Genomic DNA, 18,116 nt, shown 5'->3' with positions numbered 1-18,116 from the left:
GACTATTGATTTAATGTTATCAGTAAGACTTGTGGTCAACAGTGGCCTATTAGTAGGTAAAGTTTTGGAAAGTCAAAGCAGATTTTTGACTGTGCATGGCAGGTGTGGGGGTCAGTGCCCCTAACCCCAATGATGTTTAAGGGTCAAATGTGTACTTCCCTTTTCTCTTTCTTTCCTATAACTAAACCATGAGAAAGCAGCTGACAAACTGGCCGGTCCAGTACACAGCTCACAGAACCACCAAGCAGGTTGATGCCAGACCTGAGTTCCCCAGGACCTGAGCTACAGTTGAAGATCCTATTAGCTGTCCCCTTGACAGTCCACTCAGATGCCCAAAGGTGGCCATTTAAACAAATGACATGCATTCAAATGCACAAGCCAATGATCTGAAGGTTGTCCTTGATTATCTCCTCCCTCATAGCTCCTCCAACTTCAGCTGGCTTTTGAGGGCAAAGAAGCCTGCATGGATGGTCGAGCATCCCATCAATCTGATTGGCCTGTAACTTGAGTGGGAACAAAGCTTTATTGTGTTAGGACCCTGAGGTTTGGGGTTTGTTTTTTAAGGCAAGTAGTATGAATATTCCCACTTACGTAATCTCTAACCTAGGAGAGGTGACAACTTCACGGTTCAACACTCCCTTATCATGACTCACTCTGCAAATGAGAATTCGGAATTATTTTGAATTATCCCAGACTCCAGCTTCCCTTTGAAGTGTGTGTGTGTGTGTGTGTGTGTGTGTGTGTGTGTGTGTGCGCGCGCGCGCGCACGCACAAGGGGGAGAGTCTCCAGGGCTCCTAGGAATCGAGGAGCAGAGATGCATACCTCTCTCTTGGATAACATTCATTCATGTGAATTTTTAGCATATACTATGTTCCAACCACTGGTCTAGGTGCTGGGAATAAATCAAGGAACTAAATAGGTATGAATTTACACCCTTAACCAAGCTTACAATGGAAGGTAGTTGACAGGATCTCAGAAGGTATGTAGGGGTGTTTTAATGAACTCAGAGTCATTATAAAGATTCTCATCCCTGAGCTTAGCAGGAACTCTCACTTCAAGAACTAGGTAGGCTTGACCAATAATAGGATCATTGGTAAATCAGATGGATTTAAACTGAATGAGCAATTCTATATCACCTCATAACCTTCCAGTAGGCTTTTGCCTACTACATAAAATTAAAATAAAATTATTTCCACACAAAATCCTTCACTTGGATGTTTATGGTGGCTTTATTCATAACTGCCAAAACTTGGAAGCAACCAAGATGTCCTTCAATAGGTGATGGCTAAGTAAACTGGTGTATCCAGAAAATGGAATATCATTTAGCACTAAAACAAAATGAGCTATCAAGGCAAGAAAAGACATGGAGGAAACCTAAGTGCATATTACTAAGTGAAAGAAACCAATCTGAAAAGGCTACATACTGTATGATTCCAGCTGTATGACATTCTGGAAAAGGCAAAACAAGGGAGACAGTAATAGGTCAGAGGTTGCCTGGGATTGGGGAGCAGGGTGAACAGGCAGAGTATAGAAGATTTTTAAGGCAGTGAAAATACTCCTTATGATTCCACAATGACGATATTATGTCATTATAATGTCAAAACACACTTGTCCAAACCACAAAATGTAGAACAACAATGAACAGTAATGTAAACCCTGGACATAGGGTGATTATGATGTGTCAATGTAGGTTCATCGATTGCAACAGATGTGCCAGTCTGGTGGGCATTGGTGATAATGCAGGAGGCTGTGCACTTGTGGAGGCAATGAATATATGGGCAGCAATCTCTGTACCTTCCCCTGGAAGTTGCTATGAACCTAAAAAAATAATGTTAATAGAAAAAAAGAAAGTGCAGAACACTGCACACAGCATGTTTACCTTTATATACAATTAAATAAACCAATAATAAAATAAAATAATTGACATTGAAGTTCCCACCACCCAAGCAACACAGCTTTTTAGTTAGATTTAATTACTTAAAAACTGAGTGATATTTTTTGTACAATTGAATTTGTGGAATAAGAATCATGCTAACTAAAAAGAGAAAGATGTAACAAAGTTAGATCTATTTTCATATGCATTCAGTCCTTACTATCAGAGCCTTTGTTTAACCTTCTCCACTTATGACTCTTTTGGGAGTTATTCCATTGTCATGTCTGAATGTGTGTGTGCATCTATGTATGTATGCATGGGAGTGTGTGTGTTTGTGAAAGACTCCTGGGGGCTATATTTTCTTAAAGTGTTCATATTTGAAAATGTGCTATTTACTTTATAAAAGGATATCAGCTTGGCTAAGTATAATATTCTCAGGGAAGTCTTTTCCTCATCACTTTGTAATTTGGCATCTAGATTGTGGCCATCTCTAGAAAGCAGTTAGCAGGAAAACAGTGCATACCTTTGGGAGTAGCAAGGAGATGGGGAATGTACACGGTCTTATAGTGTCTTATTGTAAATCAAAATTTAGGGAAGCAAAATGCTTTTAAATGATGACTGAATGGAAAGGCTGAGTCCCTGATATTTGCTGAAAGGAAAAACAAAAAGAAAAAGGAATATCTAGACTTTATGAGCATAGAGAACACTCACTAGTGGGTTCCTCTGTGTTCAGTAACATAGGCTTTTTTAGAATTTGTCTTCTGTAACAATTACCAGAAATAATACTTTAAGTACTTATTTAAAGAAAACTCTCACTCAAGACTCATTTTCCTTGTAGAAATGAGGACTAAAGTTTACAGTGGGCTACCTTACAGAGTGCTAAAGTTTCTGTGCTTTACATCTAGGGAAATTACAATAAATTCATGGCACGGTATTACTGAGTATCAGGTGATTGAATGAGCCTCAGCTATGTATAGTATGCAAGGGTTGTCCATTTTATTAGCTGTTCATAGACTGAAAGACCCCCAAATCTAGGTCTGGACAACCTAGAGTTGTGTCTAAAGAGCTAACAGACACCAAGGATCATAGGGTAGGAAATACCCCTGTATTTAGCAATTACCTTTATCTAAAGTAGTCATTACTCTCCCTATTTGAAAGATAATTAAGCATCTGTGACATCCCAACAATCATAAATTTTCAAGATCCTTTAAGAACTGTATAGATGATGTATTTGTTTGTGGGGTGAACTGTAAAATAAGCTTGCCTTAATTATCTAAAACTGAGGTTAATTTTTTTAAACTGCCATCTTATAGTAATTGTCTACTGACTGCTCAAAGCCAAATCTTGTGGATCTACATTATGGAGAAAAATTTATAGACTGAAAGGTGTGGATATTTATGTTATTCCAGCAAATAAACTACTTTTATTGTATTCATCTTAAAATGCAAGAGAGGCTATGTGGCTCCGGGAGGGGGGCTGGGGGAAGGCAATTCCCCGCTGGTAGCAAGTACTCTATGAATCAGTGAGATGAAGGAAAACAAGGGTGAGAGGTCGGGGAAAGGTTTCTCTCTGTCTCGCAAAGGTGCTCTTCTCTCTCCAGCCAGAGTTCTCTGCCCCTCTCACTTGGCTCCACTCCCCAAGCTCTGTCTCTTCAGTCAGGGGGAGCGCCCCCTTCTGCCACCCCTTCCTCTGGGAGGAATTTCATGGGCGGGTCCCTGGTGACTGGCGGGCATCTGACTAATTACGTACCTGCACCCAGAACACAGGGGAGGAGAGAAAGGCTGATACTCTCCACCCCTTACCCCAGGCAGGCAGTCCCATGACAAATCTGTGGCTCTGTGGAAAACATCACATTTATGTGCAAACAGGCCCTTTTTTGCATATCATTATCAAGACCAGGAGAGAAAGTCTGGTTGAAAACGTCCATTTACCCAACAGGCTACCACACACCTTTGAATTTTTTTTTCCTTGATGCCTACTTATTCTTTATGAAATTTTGGATGGATTGATACAGTGATTCATATTCAGCTTTTTTTCCCCCACAAATTCAATTTAGGGTTGATCTACCAAGCTTGGAAAAAACGATTTTTGAAAATCCATGAAGAATATTCAACTTTTTCTCCACAATTATTAATGTTTATTAATCAGTGTCTGAGAAAGAACGCAGATTGATAGCAGTGAATATTGCATAGTGATCTTGAATTTGGCTTTTTAAGTATACTAGCAAAGGTCCCAGGGGATAAAAGAGACTATAATAAACAGGTAGCTGGTTTCTCAGCAGTTACTGTATTGAAAACTGCTTTTCCAAAGACACCATTAAGTTCGTTGTCACTGTTGGAAGCATGGAGGCCTGCAGACCCTGACATCAACACCAGCTCCACTGCTGCCCTGGATTTATCATCACTCATTATGACCAGATTTTATGAGAAAGCGAGGCAGAAAAATGAAGAGCTGTTCCAGTGCTTCCGGGATGGATGGAAACACTGCAGGGCTCTGTTTGGTACATCTGTAAATAGTTGCTGTTTTTCTATTGAACACATTAGCGGTACTTAAAAAGTATAACCTTAAGACTGATGGGATAGCAAATCCTAGCTCCCAGTAAGCATAGCCCAGGCACAGTTTGTAGATGTTTTGCGTGAATGCAGAAAACTGATTCAAGGAAAAGTTTAAAAAAAAATTTCTTCTCCAGAGGGTGGAGCCAAGATGGCAGCGTGAGTAGAGCAGCAGAAATCTCCTACCAAAACCACATATATTTATTAAAATATGCCAAAGACAATTCTTCCTAGAATAGAGACCAGATGACACAGGACAATTTCCAGACCACATCCACACCTGCCAGAACCCAGCACCTCGTGAAGTGGGTAAGATACAAACCCCGGCTGGAGGGACCTGAGCGCCCCTCCCCCCAGCTCCCAGCGGGAGGAGAGGAGTCGGAACAGGGAGGGAGAGGGAGCCCAGGACTGCTGAACACCCAGCCCCAGCCATCCAGACCAGAGCTCAGACACAGTGCATGCACGGGGCCCTGGATACTAGGGAAACAGGACAGCAAGACCTGTGAGTGGGTCCCTGCAGCCAGTGCCCAGGGACAAAGAAAAGCGAGCAGCTTTTTTTTTTTTTTAATTATTTCTTTAATTTTTTTTTTTTTCTTTCTGCAAGTGCTTTTTGGAAGTCTTAAAGGGACAGGGACCCCAGAGGCAGGGAATCGGGGGAACTCTGGGCACGCTAACCCCCCGGGAAGCAGGGAGCACGGAGGCCCCTCACGGAGATAAATAGCCTCCCAGCCGCTCCCCCTCCAACGTGGCTCCACCATATCAGCGCGTCAGCCTGAGGCAGGCCACGCCCACAGCAGCAGTGGAGATAAACTCCATAGCAGCCTGGCAGGAATCAGAAGCCATGTCTGCGCGCAGCTGCGCAGCACAAGCCACTAGAGGGCACTGTTCTCCCAGGAGAGGAGGGCCACAAACCAACAAGAAGGGAAGTTCTTCCAGCCGTCACTCGTGACAGCTCTGCAAACTATCACTATAACCATGAAAAGGCAAAATTACAGGCCGACAAAGATCACAGAGACAACACCAGAGAAGGAGACAGACCTAACCAGTCTTCCTGAAAAAGAATTCAATATAAAAATCATAAACATGCTGACAGAGATGCAGAGAAACATACAAGAGCTAAGGGATGAATTCCGGAGGGAGATTACAGAAGTGAAACAAACTCTGGAAGGATTTATGAGCACAGTAGATACGACGCAAGAGGCCATTGACGGAAATGAAACCAGAGAACAGGAACGCATAGAAGCTGACATAGAGAGAGACAAAAGGATCTCCAGGAATGAAACAATATTAAGAGAACTGTGTGACCAATCCAAAAGGAACAATATCCGTATTATAGGGGTACCAGAAAAAGAAGAGAGAGAAAAAGGGATAGAAAGTGTCTTTGAAGAAATAATTGCTGAAAACTTCCCCAAACTGGGAGAGGAAATAATCGAATAGACCACGGAAATACACAGAACCCCCAACAGAAATGACCCAAGGAGGACAACACCAAGACACATAATAATTAAAATGGTAAAGATCAAGGACAAGGAAAGACTTTTAAAGGCAGCTAGAGAGAAAAAGGTCACCTATAAAGGAAAACCCATCAGGCTAACATCAGACTTCTCGACAGAAACCTTACAGGCCAGAAGAGAATGGCATGATATATTTAATGCAATGAAACAGAAGGGCCTTGAACCAAGGATACTGTATCAAGTACGATTATCATTTAAATATGATGGAGGGATTAAACTATTCCCAGACAAGCAAAAGTTGAGGGAATTTGCCTCCCACAAACCACCTCTACAGGGAATTTTAGAGGGACTGTTCTAGACGGGAGCACTCCTAAAACTAAACAGATGTCACCAGAGAAAATAAAATCACAGCAAAGAAAGCAGACCAAACAAATACTAACTAAAGGCAATAAATAAAATCACCTACCCACTAAAAGCAGTTAAAGGAAACACGAAAGAGCACAGAATAAAACAACCAACATATAAAGATTGGAGGAGGAGGAATAAGAAGGGAGAGAAGAAAAGAATCTCCAGACAGTGTATATAACAGCTCAAGAAGCGAGCTAAGTTAGGCAGTAAGATACTAAAGAGGCTAACCTTGAACCTTTGGTAACCACGAATCTAAAGCCTGCAATGGCAATAAGTACATATATTTCAATAGTCACCCTAAATGTAAGTGGACTGAATGCACCAATCAAAAGACAGAGTAATAGAATGAATGAGAAAGCAAGACCCATCCTTATGCTGCTTACAAGAAACTCACCTCAAACCCAAAGACATGCACAGACTAAAAGTCTAAAGATGGAAAAACATATTTCAGGCAAATAACAGAGAGAAGAAAGCAGGGGTTGCAGTACTAATATCAGACAAAATAGACTTCAAAACAAAGAAAGTAACAAGAGATAAAGAAGGACATTACATAATAATAAAGGGCTCACTCCAACAAGAGGATATAACCATTCTAAATATATATGCACCCAACACAGGAGCACCAACATATGTGAAACAAATACTAACAGAACTAAAGGGGGAAATAGACTGCACTGCATTCATTTTAGGAGACTTCAACACGTCACCCACCCCAAAGAATAGATCCACCAGGCAGAAAATAACTAAGGACACGGAGGCACTGAAACACATAGTAGAACAGATGGACCTAATAGACATCTATAGAACTCTACACCCAAAAGCAACAGGACATACATTCTTCTCAAGTGCACATGGAACATTCTCCAGAAAAGACCACATACTAGCTCACAAAAAGAGCCTCAGTAAATTCCAAAAGATTGAAATTCTACCAACCAACTTTTCAGACCACAAAGGTATAAAACTAGAAATAAATTCAACAAAGAAAACAAAAAGGCTCACAAACACATGGAGGCTTAACAACATGCTCCTAAATAATCAATGGATCAACGAACAAATTAAAATAGAGATCAAGGAATATATGGAAACAAATGACAACAACAAAACAAAGCCCCAACTTCTGTGGGATGCAGCAAAAGCAGTCTTAAGAGGAAAGTATATAGCAATCCAGGCACACTTGAAGAAGCAAGAACAATCCCAAATGAATAGTCTAACATCACAATTATCGAAACTGGAAAAAGAAGAACAAATGAGGCCTAAAGTCAGCAGAAGGAGGGACATAATAAAGATCAGAGAAGAAATAAACAAAATTGAGAAGAATAAAACAATAGCAAAAATCAATGAAACCAAGAGCTGGTTCTTTGAAAAAATAAACAAAATAGATAAGCCTATAGCCAAACTTATTAAGAGAAAAAGAGAATCAACACAAATCAACAGAATCAGAAAAGAGAACAGAAAAATAACAACAGACTCCACAGAAATACAAAGAATTATTAAAGACTACTATGAAAACCTATATGCCAACAAGCTGGAAAACCTAGAAGAAATGGACAAATTCCTAGAAAAATACAACCTTCCAAGACTGACCAAGGAAGAAACACAAAAGTTAAACAAACCAATTACGAGCAAAGAAATTGAAACAGTAATCAAAAAACTACCCAAGAACAAAACACCCGGCCCGGACGGATTTACCTTGGAATTATATCAGACACACAGAGAAGACATAATACCCATTCTCCTTAAACTTTTCCAAAAAATAAAAGAGGAGGGAATACTCCCAAATTCATTCTATGAAGCCAACATCACCCTAATACCAAAACAAGGCAAGGACCCCGCCAAAAAAGGAAACTACAGACCAATATCCCTGATGACTGTAGATGTAAAAATACTCAATAAAATATTAGCAAACCGAATTCAACAGTATATCAAAAGCATCATACACCATGACCAAGTGGGATTCATCCCAGGAATGCAAGGATGGTACAATATTCGAAAATCCATCAACATCATCCACCACATCAACAAAAAGAAAGACAAAAACTACATGGTCATCTCCATAGATGCTGAAAAAGCATTTGACAAAATTCAACATCCATTCATGATAAAAACTCTCAGCAAAATGGGAAGAGAGGGCAAGTACCTCAACATAATAAAGGCCATATATGATAAACCCACAGCCAACATCATACTGAACAGCGAGAAGCTGAAAGCTTTTCCTCTGAGATCAGGAACTAGACAGGGACGCCCATGCTCCCAACTGTTATTTAACATAGTACCTGGAGGTCCTAGCCACGGCAATCAGACAAAACAAAGAAATACAAGGAATCCAGATTGGTAATGAAGAAGTTAAACTGTCACTATTTGCAGATGATATGTGATTGTAGATAAAAAACCCTAAAGACTCCACTCCAAAACTACTAGAACTGATATCGGAATACAGCAAAGTTGTAGGATACAAAATTAACACACAGAAATCTGTGGCTTTCCTATACACTAACAATGAACCAATAGAAAGAGAAATCAGGAAAACAATTCCATTCACAATCGCATCAAAAAGAATAAAATACCTAGGAATAAATCTAACCAAAGAAGTGAAAGACCTATACCCTGAAAACTACAAGTCACTCTTAAGAGAAACTAAAGGGGACACTAACAAATGGAAACTCATCCCATGCTCGTGGCTAGGAATAATTAATATCATCAAAATGGACATCCTGCCCAAAGCAATATACAGATTTGATGCAATCCCTATCTAACTACCAGCAACATTCTTCAATGAACTGAACAAATAATTCAAAAATTCATATGGAAACACCAAAGACCCCGAATAGCCAAAGCAATCCTGAGAAAGAAGAATAAAGTAGGGGGGATCTCACTCCCCAACTTCAAGCTCTACTACAAAGACATAGTAATCAAGACAATTTGGTACTGGCACAAGAACAGAGTCACAGACCAGTGGAACAGACTAGAGACTCCAGACATTAACCCAAACATATATGGTCAATTAATATTTGATAAAGGAGCCATGGACATACAATGGCGAAATGACAGTCTCTTCAACAGATGGTGCTGGCAAAACTGGACAGCTACATGTAGGAGAATGAAACTGGACCATTGTCTAACCCCATACACAAAAGTAAATTCAAAATGGATCAAAGACCTGAATGTAAGTCATGAAACCATAAAACTCTTAGAAAAAAACATAGGCAAAAACCTTTTAGACATAAACATGAGTGACCTCTTCTTGAACATATCGTCCTGGGCAAGGAAAACAACAGCAAAAATGAACAAGTGGGACTATATTAAGCTGAAAAGCTTCTGTACAGCAAAAGACACCATCAATAGAACAAAAAGGTACCCTACAGTATGGGAGAATATATTTGTAAATGACAGATCCAATAAAGGCTTGACGTCCAAAATATATAAAGAGCTCACCCACCTCAACAAACAAAAAACAAATAACCCAATCAAAAAATGGGCAGAGGAACTGAACAGACATTTCTCCAAAAAAGAAATACAGATGGCCAACAGATACATGAAAAGATGCTCCAGATCACTAATTATCAGAGAAATGCAAATTAAAACTACAATGAGGTATCACCTCACACCAGTAAGGATGGCTACCATCCAAAAGACAAACAACAACAAATGTTGGCGAGGTTGTGGAGAAAGGGGAACCCTCCTACACTGCTGGTGGGAATGTAAATTAGTTCACCCATTGTGGAAAGCAGTATGGAGGTTCCTCAAAATGCTCAAAATAGACTTACCATTTGACCCAGGAATTCCAGTCCTAGAAATTTACCCTAAGAATGCAGCACTCAAGTTTGAAAAAGACAGATGCATGCCTATATTTATCGCAGCACTATTTACAATAGCCAAGAATTGGAAGCAACCTAAGTGTCCATCAGTAGATGAATGGATAAAGAAGATGTGGTACATGTATATACACAATGGAATACTACTCAGCCATAAGAAGAAGGCAAATCCTACCATTTGCAGCAACATGGTTGGAACTGTAGGGTATTATGCTCAGTGAAATAAGCCAAGCGGAGAAAGAGAAATACCAAATGATTTCACTCATCCGTGGAGTATAAGAACAAAGGAAAAACTGAAGGAACAAAACAGCAGCGGAATCACAGAACCCAAGAATGGACTAACAGATATCAAAGGGAAAGGGACTGGGGAGGATGGGTGGGAAGGGAGGATAAGGAGGGAAAGAAGAAAGGGGGTGTTATGATTAGGATGCATAATGGGGGAGTTGGAGAAAAGGGAGGGCTGTGCAACACAGAGAAGACAAGTAGTGATTATACAACATTTTGCTATGCTGATGGACAGTGACTGTAAAGGGGTTTGTGGGGAGGACCTGGTATAGGGGAGAACCTAGTAAACATAATGTTCTTCATGTAATTGTAGATTAAAGATAAAAAAAAAAGAAAGAAAAGGGGGATTACTCCTTAATAGAATAAAACTAACTGCAAATCACCGATTAATGCATGCATTAAATATCCTTAATTTTGATCATTTAAAGGGTGTCAGATGATCAGCTATGGAAGTACATTTTTCTGATAATATTCCTTTCTCTTAAAAAATTTTTTAAAAAAAGCAGTTCCTGTGTGGTGATCTCCAATAAGTTCTTCACAATGGTATAAAGGGCATATCAAAGTGTGGGCAAAGGGTTTGTTTGTGTTTACACAGAGGATCAAAGCCTAATTCAGCTACCCAGAAAATGAATTAAGATACGATATGAAGAAGTACTTCCAATATCAACATCCTCTGGAAGAGTCATTCCAGATGATGATCATCAAAAAACTTCAACAAAGATCCTGGTGCTGTTGCAGTTGTAGCTGCATTCATCCCACCGGTTCCTGGACTTGCCATTGGAATGAAGAAGGAGATATCTAAGCTGGCCTGTGCATACAGTAAAACAACAAATTTGACTGGATCTATACTGTCGGAACTCAACCAAGAATTAGGAGAAGTGCAAGTTGCAGCGCTCCAAATCTTGCGACTATAGACTATCTACTGTTAAAAGAACATATGGGATGTGAACAGTTCCCAGGAATGTGTTGTTTTAAATTGTCTGATTTTTCTCAAAATATTCAAATTCAGTTAGACAATATCCATCATATCACTGATAAGTTTTCACAAATGCCTAGGGTGCCTAACTGGTTTTCTTGGTTTCACTGGGTATGGCTGGTAATTGTAGGTCTGCTTTGGTTATGTACCTATATTTTTATTACGTTAATGTGTGCATGCAATTTAATTACTAATTTAAAACCTATACATGCTTATGTTACACTACAAGAAGATATGTCAAAGAAATAATCAATCTTCCCATGTTTTCTTCCATCTGCTACTTCTATAGCTTCTCTTCTTCCTTCATAATCACAACCCCTAAGTAGAATTCATGCCTCATATCGAAATTACCGAGTATCATAATTCTTCCAAGTGGTAAAGATACCTCAAGACAAATGCTGGGCATAGAAGCCACAGGGCATAAATATGCAAAGAAGTAAAAAACTAACCTTTTCAAACAATATTGCTTCTCTCTCACTTACCAACTTTACATTTCCCTGTATAGCCCCGGAAGATGACTGGTTAGCCAGAGACGGGTAAGATTCCTCAAGGGAGGAATAACCTAAGACAGGCACAGTCACAGGGGGACCATCAGGTGAGAAATTGGGGATCAACAGAGGTGAGGCTTAGAACCTCACCCCCCCTGTTTTGAGAGAAATCTTCTGCATCCATGGATGTTTTGTTGCCCTTGTCTAGCTTGGATTAATACTTAGTCTATAGGCACACACGTGATCATCTACATTTGCCCTCTTACAGCACTAAACTATGTTTTCTACCTTTATCTTGCATCTACCTACCACTTCAGCATTTTATTAAAAAATATATATATAATAATAATAATAATAAGGGAGAAATGTGGGATTCACATATAAATCAAGGATAAAAATCAAACGAATAATCATAAAAAAAAATTTCTTGCTAGCACATGACACTCTTCAGAAACCATGACCCACAGCATTCCAAACACCTGTGTGAGGATTTCTGAAAGTTATAGGGAAATCCCCAGCATCACTGGTCTGCCCATGGAACATTAATCCTGGAATCCCCAAGGCTTTGCTCTCTCCAAAATCACAATGTATCAGTCAGGGAAACAAAATCCACTCAAGCAGGAAGGAATTCAATAATGGCATTTATGAAATTTTTGGAAGGAAAGCAAAGAGTATAAGAAGTCCTCAACACATCAGAAAGTTTAGAGGGGCAGAAACAGTGCTAATTCCCAAAAACTAGGATCTAGAACATCATTTGCATCAGCTCTATTTATTTATTTGACAAAAATTACCATTTAAAAGTCTTGTGCTGTACAACCCACCATTGCTTTCTGAGGAATTGTTCCTTAGAATCTGCTAGAGGAAATCTCTTTCTTGCTACTGAATACCCATCCCACGTAACTGTTCTCTCGTATTGAACTTCCTTATGTTTCTGACATTCCCTCTATTAAAATCCTGGAGAACAGAATCCGTAGCCCCACATATTTGTTGAAAACTACTATTGGTAATAAAAGTCATAGCTACTGCTTATTAAATCCACGACAGTCAACAAACACAAGGTTCGGCCCTTTATTTACTCAATCTTATTTAATACTCTTGAGAGCTCTATGAAAAATATCTTTCCCTTTTACAACTAGGAAACAGACCCTCAGAGAGTCACCACTTAATAGTATAGTAGAGCTAAGGATTAACTCTGACTTGCTGTTCCCACATGGCCTCACCACTGTGCTCTCAGAGAAGTATGGAGTTAAAGGGTGACCTAAATGTTATCATGAGTATCTCTGGTGATGGGAGATCATCTCTCAAAGAACCCCATCAACTACAGAAAACTTTATTTCTTATCAAGTAGTTTTTTACCATGAACCTTATAGGGCACGCTGTCCTTCTCCATTTGAGTGTGCTCCAATGTGACCGCAGAGTATAGGAACTCTGTGAAAGAGAAAACTGTCTTTAGCAAAGCTTTTTGGGCAGCCCAGCCTGTCCTCTGCACTACCCTAGGGGGCATCATTCACGTGAATCACCATGTATGTGACTGGTACCCTTGGAGCTGTGCAGTGTGATGGCCCTGACTGATGCTGGAAATGAGAACTTATTAGGCATTTGACAAACCTTAACTGCTGAAGCTGAACAGGTCATTCAATAGTGTATGTAAGTGTAACTACTTTTTGGGTGGTTATGAGGATTAAATGAATTATATGCAACCACCTAGAACAATGCCTGCTACATAATAAGCACCAGTAAGTATTAGGTATTTCATTAATAATAGCTATGTGATTATTTACAGAAGATATGATGAAAACTAAGACATTGTTTCTACTTTCAAAGGACTTTTACACTTTGTTGTTCTCCTAAACTTTATTGCCTCTGTAAGGACTGGAATCTCCTTCACACCTTCTGAATCTAGTGATATTCTATAACTGTGAAGTATTCTAGTTCTACATCAAGAGGTAAACATAGGATGTCCTACTCTATTCCACCACGTTTCAAAGAATAAAGAGAAACAATAAGTTTTTCTTACTGAGCTACTAAGATTATTAAGTATAAGACCCAACTTGCCACTTGTCCCTTGGTCACTTCTTCTAAAGCTACACCACCCCATATTATAGCAACCGGATGCATAGCTATTTCAATTCAAATTTTCATTAATTAAACTTAAAAATCAGCTCCTAAGTTGTACTAGCCACAGTTCAAATGCTCAATAGCCACACATAGCAAGAGATTCCTTACAGAACAGTGCGGACATAGAACATTTCCATCAGAGCAGAGAGTTCTACCAGATGGCACTACCTTAAAGTGACAGCAAGATGATCAGAAGTCCAAAGTGCCTACAGGATGCAGTTACAATGCTAGAGCTCTAAGACATCAGCTCAGTACCGCAAGTGACTAAACATAAGCCACGAACTCTCTGTGTTCAGGCAGCTTTGGGGGTTATGTCAATAAAGACAAATGCTGTAAATACTTCTCAGGAACATGAGCTGCCCCCACCTAAATAGAGGGCCTCACCATATTGCCCTTGCTTAGTCTACTACAATCTCCCAGAGCATATGAAGTGATAGGAAGGCTGGTAAGAAAACTCAGTTAGCTCACAAATCATATTAGCAATGGAAGCTGGGACAAGAAGCTGACACAAAATGTTCATCTCAATTTGGACTTTGGGACCAAGGATACCAGCTCTGAGTTCCAGATTGGGCATCACATAGACAAGTTACTTACTCTCACAGAGCCCCAGTGTTTGTGGTGATAAAAAAAGAAAGAAAGAAAGAAAGAATGTGCTCAGTTGTTACAAGAATAGAAATAAGCTAATGTGCACACAGCAGTTACCACAGTGCCCTACACACTACAGGCTCACCATAAACATGGGCTAGTGCTGCCCAGATGTGGCAGGGCAGAGACAGAGAAGGTCATCTGAAATGGGGAGAGAACCAGTTCTTTATCCTGTGCCTTGGTTTTTATCTGATATCCATCTCCCTCAGCTTTGTTGTAAGGATAACATAAGGTTTTATATATATGAAAGCACTGTAGAAATTTTCAAGTAACATAAAAATATTTTTTACTTATCTAATATCCTTAATGAGACTGATTATTTTCCACTCTTACCTCATATGAATTATTGGTATAAAAAAAGTAGATAAATACATATGAGAGATTTGTGGAAAAAAGGAAAAAGAATTACTGTAATGCATGGTTATGCTATTTCTTATGCTCTGCTTTCTATGGGAAAACTTCAGATTAATACAAACACTTAACCTGCCCCTTGATAAGAAAAAGCATAAATTGGATTAAACCAGCATGCTTCTGAGACCTAGAATGTACAAAGCACTCCCTTCCTCCTCTCAAGAGGTTAGAAGACTTTGCAGAAACAAAGGAAGTCATTAATCGTTGGTCAGCAGCATTTTGCATTTGTTAAGACAGCAAATTCAGTTTGACATTTTCTATTTATTTTTCTAGCAGAGTTAGAGAGCTCGTGGATGATTTGGAAAATTGTTCCAAAGTGGCATCTGACCCATTTACTGCTGCAAGTAGGACTATCAGGGAAACCAGAGAAATGCCACAAGTCAAGATGTCATCTGAAAGCTATGCTTTTCCTACTTTAAAGAAAATAGAATTTAAATAAATCCCAAATCTAGAATTAAAATGTCATATTGCAAGTCACATATCAACATTAATTCTCTGGTATTCTATTAGTACACTGGCTGGCTTTATTCATGCCCTTGGTCTTGTCACAGAGTAAAGAGGGATAAATAAAAGATGAAAGTCTTTCAAAATGAAGTATACAAAGTACCAGAATCTAGGTCTCAACCTTTATTAACAGCTCAGAAACTTCATTTCAGTGGGGAAAATAATTTGCAAGGACTGAAGGTAGCACAGAAATGATCATCTGAACCAAAAAAAAAAGGTACACACTTACTGTCCCATTAGAAGGTAGAGGGTTGACTACAAACTATATAGTCTGGTGTGTTACTCACCTTCGTTAAGGGCCCATGCCTGAATAATACTGACATTTAAAATGAGGATAGGCTGTCAGGAATGGCAACATTTTCCAGGTCAATGTCTAGGGAATTTTTATTACAACTCCTTTCCCTGATTTCCTCTGAACTTGGGCATTCAGTTAAGGAAGGTAGCCTCCATGACATTTCGATGTTCATAGTTTTCTTCCCTAACCTCTCAATACTCCCCATGGGAAATCTTGCCACTCTCAGGCAAAACTTAGCTCAACACCTCCTATTTGATTGGTCCCACATGTGAGTCCTGCCTGGAGTGAACTACCTCAATTCATTCATTCATGTATTCATCCTTCCATCCATCCATCTACCATTTATTCATCCACTCATTCATACCCCCATTACGCATTTTCTCCTAACGTGTGTCACTAGATGCTGGGAATAAAAGAAAACAACATACTAATGTAAGTCCTCCCTCCTGTGCCCTTCATTCCCGGGCTTCATCATAGACAATTCAAGAAGTTCGCCTCCAGAGTTGAATCTTGGTGGGAAAGGTTGAATTTCTTCAAGATATTTCCTAAATCTCCTATATATTTTCTAGCACAGGCCATATAGTTTCTGCTCTAAATATCTTTTCTCTTTAAGTCCCCAATTTTATTTGTGAAAGATTACTGTGTCCTCTATGTACAAAGAAGAGGTAGGACTTCTGCAAGGACCTCCTCCATGGCCCCTTTTCCTAAATCATGCACAGAAAGGCCATGAATTATTGCTATTATTTTTCCTGGAGCCATCTCTTAGATCCACAAGAGTATAAAAATTTCCTTTGACAGCCAGGACCATACATCAGCATCTTTGTAAAAGCACAAGTGCCAAATCCAGTGCTGTGAACTAGAAACCCAGTAGATGATGTTGCATAAAATTAAATGCATGCAAAACTTATCTCAAGATCCAGCAAGTCCCAAAGCAAAGAGGTATTTGCAGTGAGAAGAGACACCAGGATTGAGTTCCTAGAGCAGAATCTCACAGCAGCAGTGTTCATGGGTCAGAGGGGAGAACTAGGACTAAAAACAGAAAAACTACGAGAAGTCAGATCCCTGTAGATGAAGAGGAAAGTTTTAAGACTTGAAGTGCTCTGATGATGAATCTGGCTCCATCAGGAATGCGTCTCTCATTCTCAAAGCTAAAACCAAAGCAGTGTTCTTAGCCTTGGTTGATGGCATTATGATGTATCCAACAATAAAAGTCAGAGTATCTGGGAGTTGTCCTTAACATTTGTTTCTCTCTTCTCACCATCCCAGCCACACATCCAATTCGTCACCAAGACCAGCCCATTCCACCTCTTGGATACTGCCCACCCTGTCCTCAAAGCTCCATCCCTGCTCTCACCCCCTAGTTCAAGCTACCGTCCCTTGCCCAGAGCACTCCAATCATCTGTCTCGTCTGCCCGCACCCACTCCTGCTCCCCAGGATTCTACACTCTCCACAGTTCTGCAAGGATCTTAAGTAAAGATCTGACCTTAGCTTCACCATACATACAGCCATTCTATAGCTTCCTATTGCTCTCTTTGGAAAATGTCAATCCTTAATTGTCTAATAAGCTCAACATAAGCCCACGCCTTTTTCTCTCTTTTGGTACAGAATGATGCTCTTTCATTCACTGCTTTCCAAACACAATGGCCTTCTTTTAGTTCCCTAAACATGCCAGGCGGGACCTTCACACTGCAGGTTAGAGATCCGACCCGCTGCCTGCCTCCCTCTGACCCACCTCCAGGTGGGAATGGGATGCCAGGAACAGAAAGGCTTTAGCTACCACGCAGTTCTAAAGAAGAAAATAACACTACCAGGGGCCACACTCCCAGGTGCAACATGATCTACACATCTTAGAAAATTCTGAAGTTTTCTTCTGGGTCCCAACACCTTCCTCCTTTTCTTGCCTTTATTTTCATCCTACTCAAAACACCACCATGACCACAGCCCACCAGAAGCAAGGCTTACCCACCTGTGCCTGTCTTCTCTGGGTAGCTCTGAAATTAGCTTTTGACCTTTCTTCCTTAATATTCATCCCAAAGGTCCTTTTTGATCCCGTTCCTCAGGTTCCTGTTACCAATTTCCCACAGTAAGCTGATGAATAGAGAGAATGTGGAGAATGGGAAGGCCAGGGTTTTAGAGCTTAGAATTCTGAGCTCATGCTCCAGCTCTGCTACATAAAGGCTCTGTGACAGCAGATCCTTCCCTCTTTCCTCATTTTCTCCATTTTATTATAAAGGAGCATTTTCAGTGGTCCTACAGCATCTCTACATCTCCAGGGCTTTTCTGTGTTGCTCCC

Source organism: Manis pentadactyla, chromosome 14 (genome assembly GCF_030020395.1).
Source record: "Manis pentadactyla isolate mManPen7 chromosome 14, mManPen7.hap1, whole genome shotgun sequence".
Classification (NCBI taxonomy): domain Eukaryota; kingdom Metazoa; phylum Chordata; class Mammalia; order Pholidota; family Manidae; genus Manis; species Manis pentadactyla.
This window is presented reverse-complemented; position numbering follows the sequence as displayed.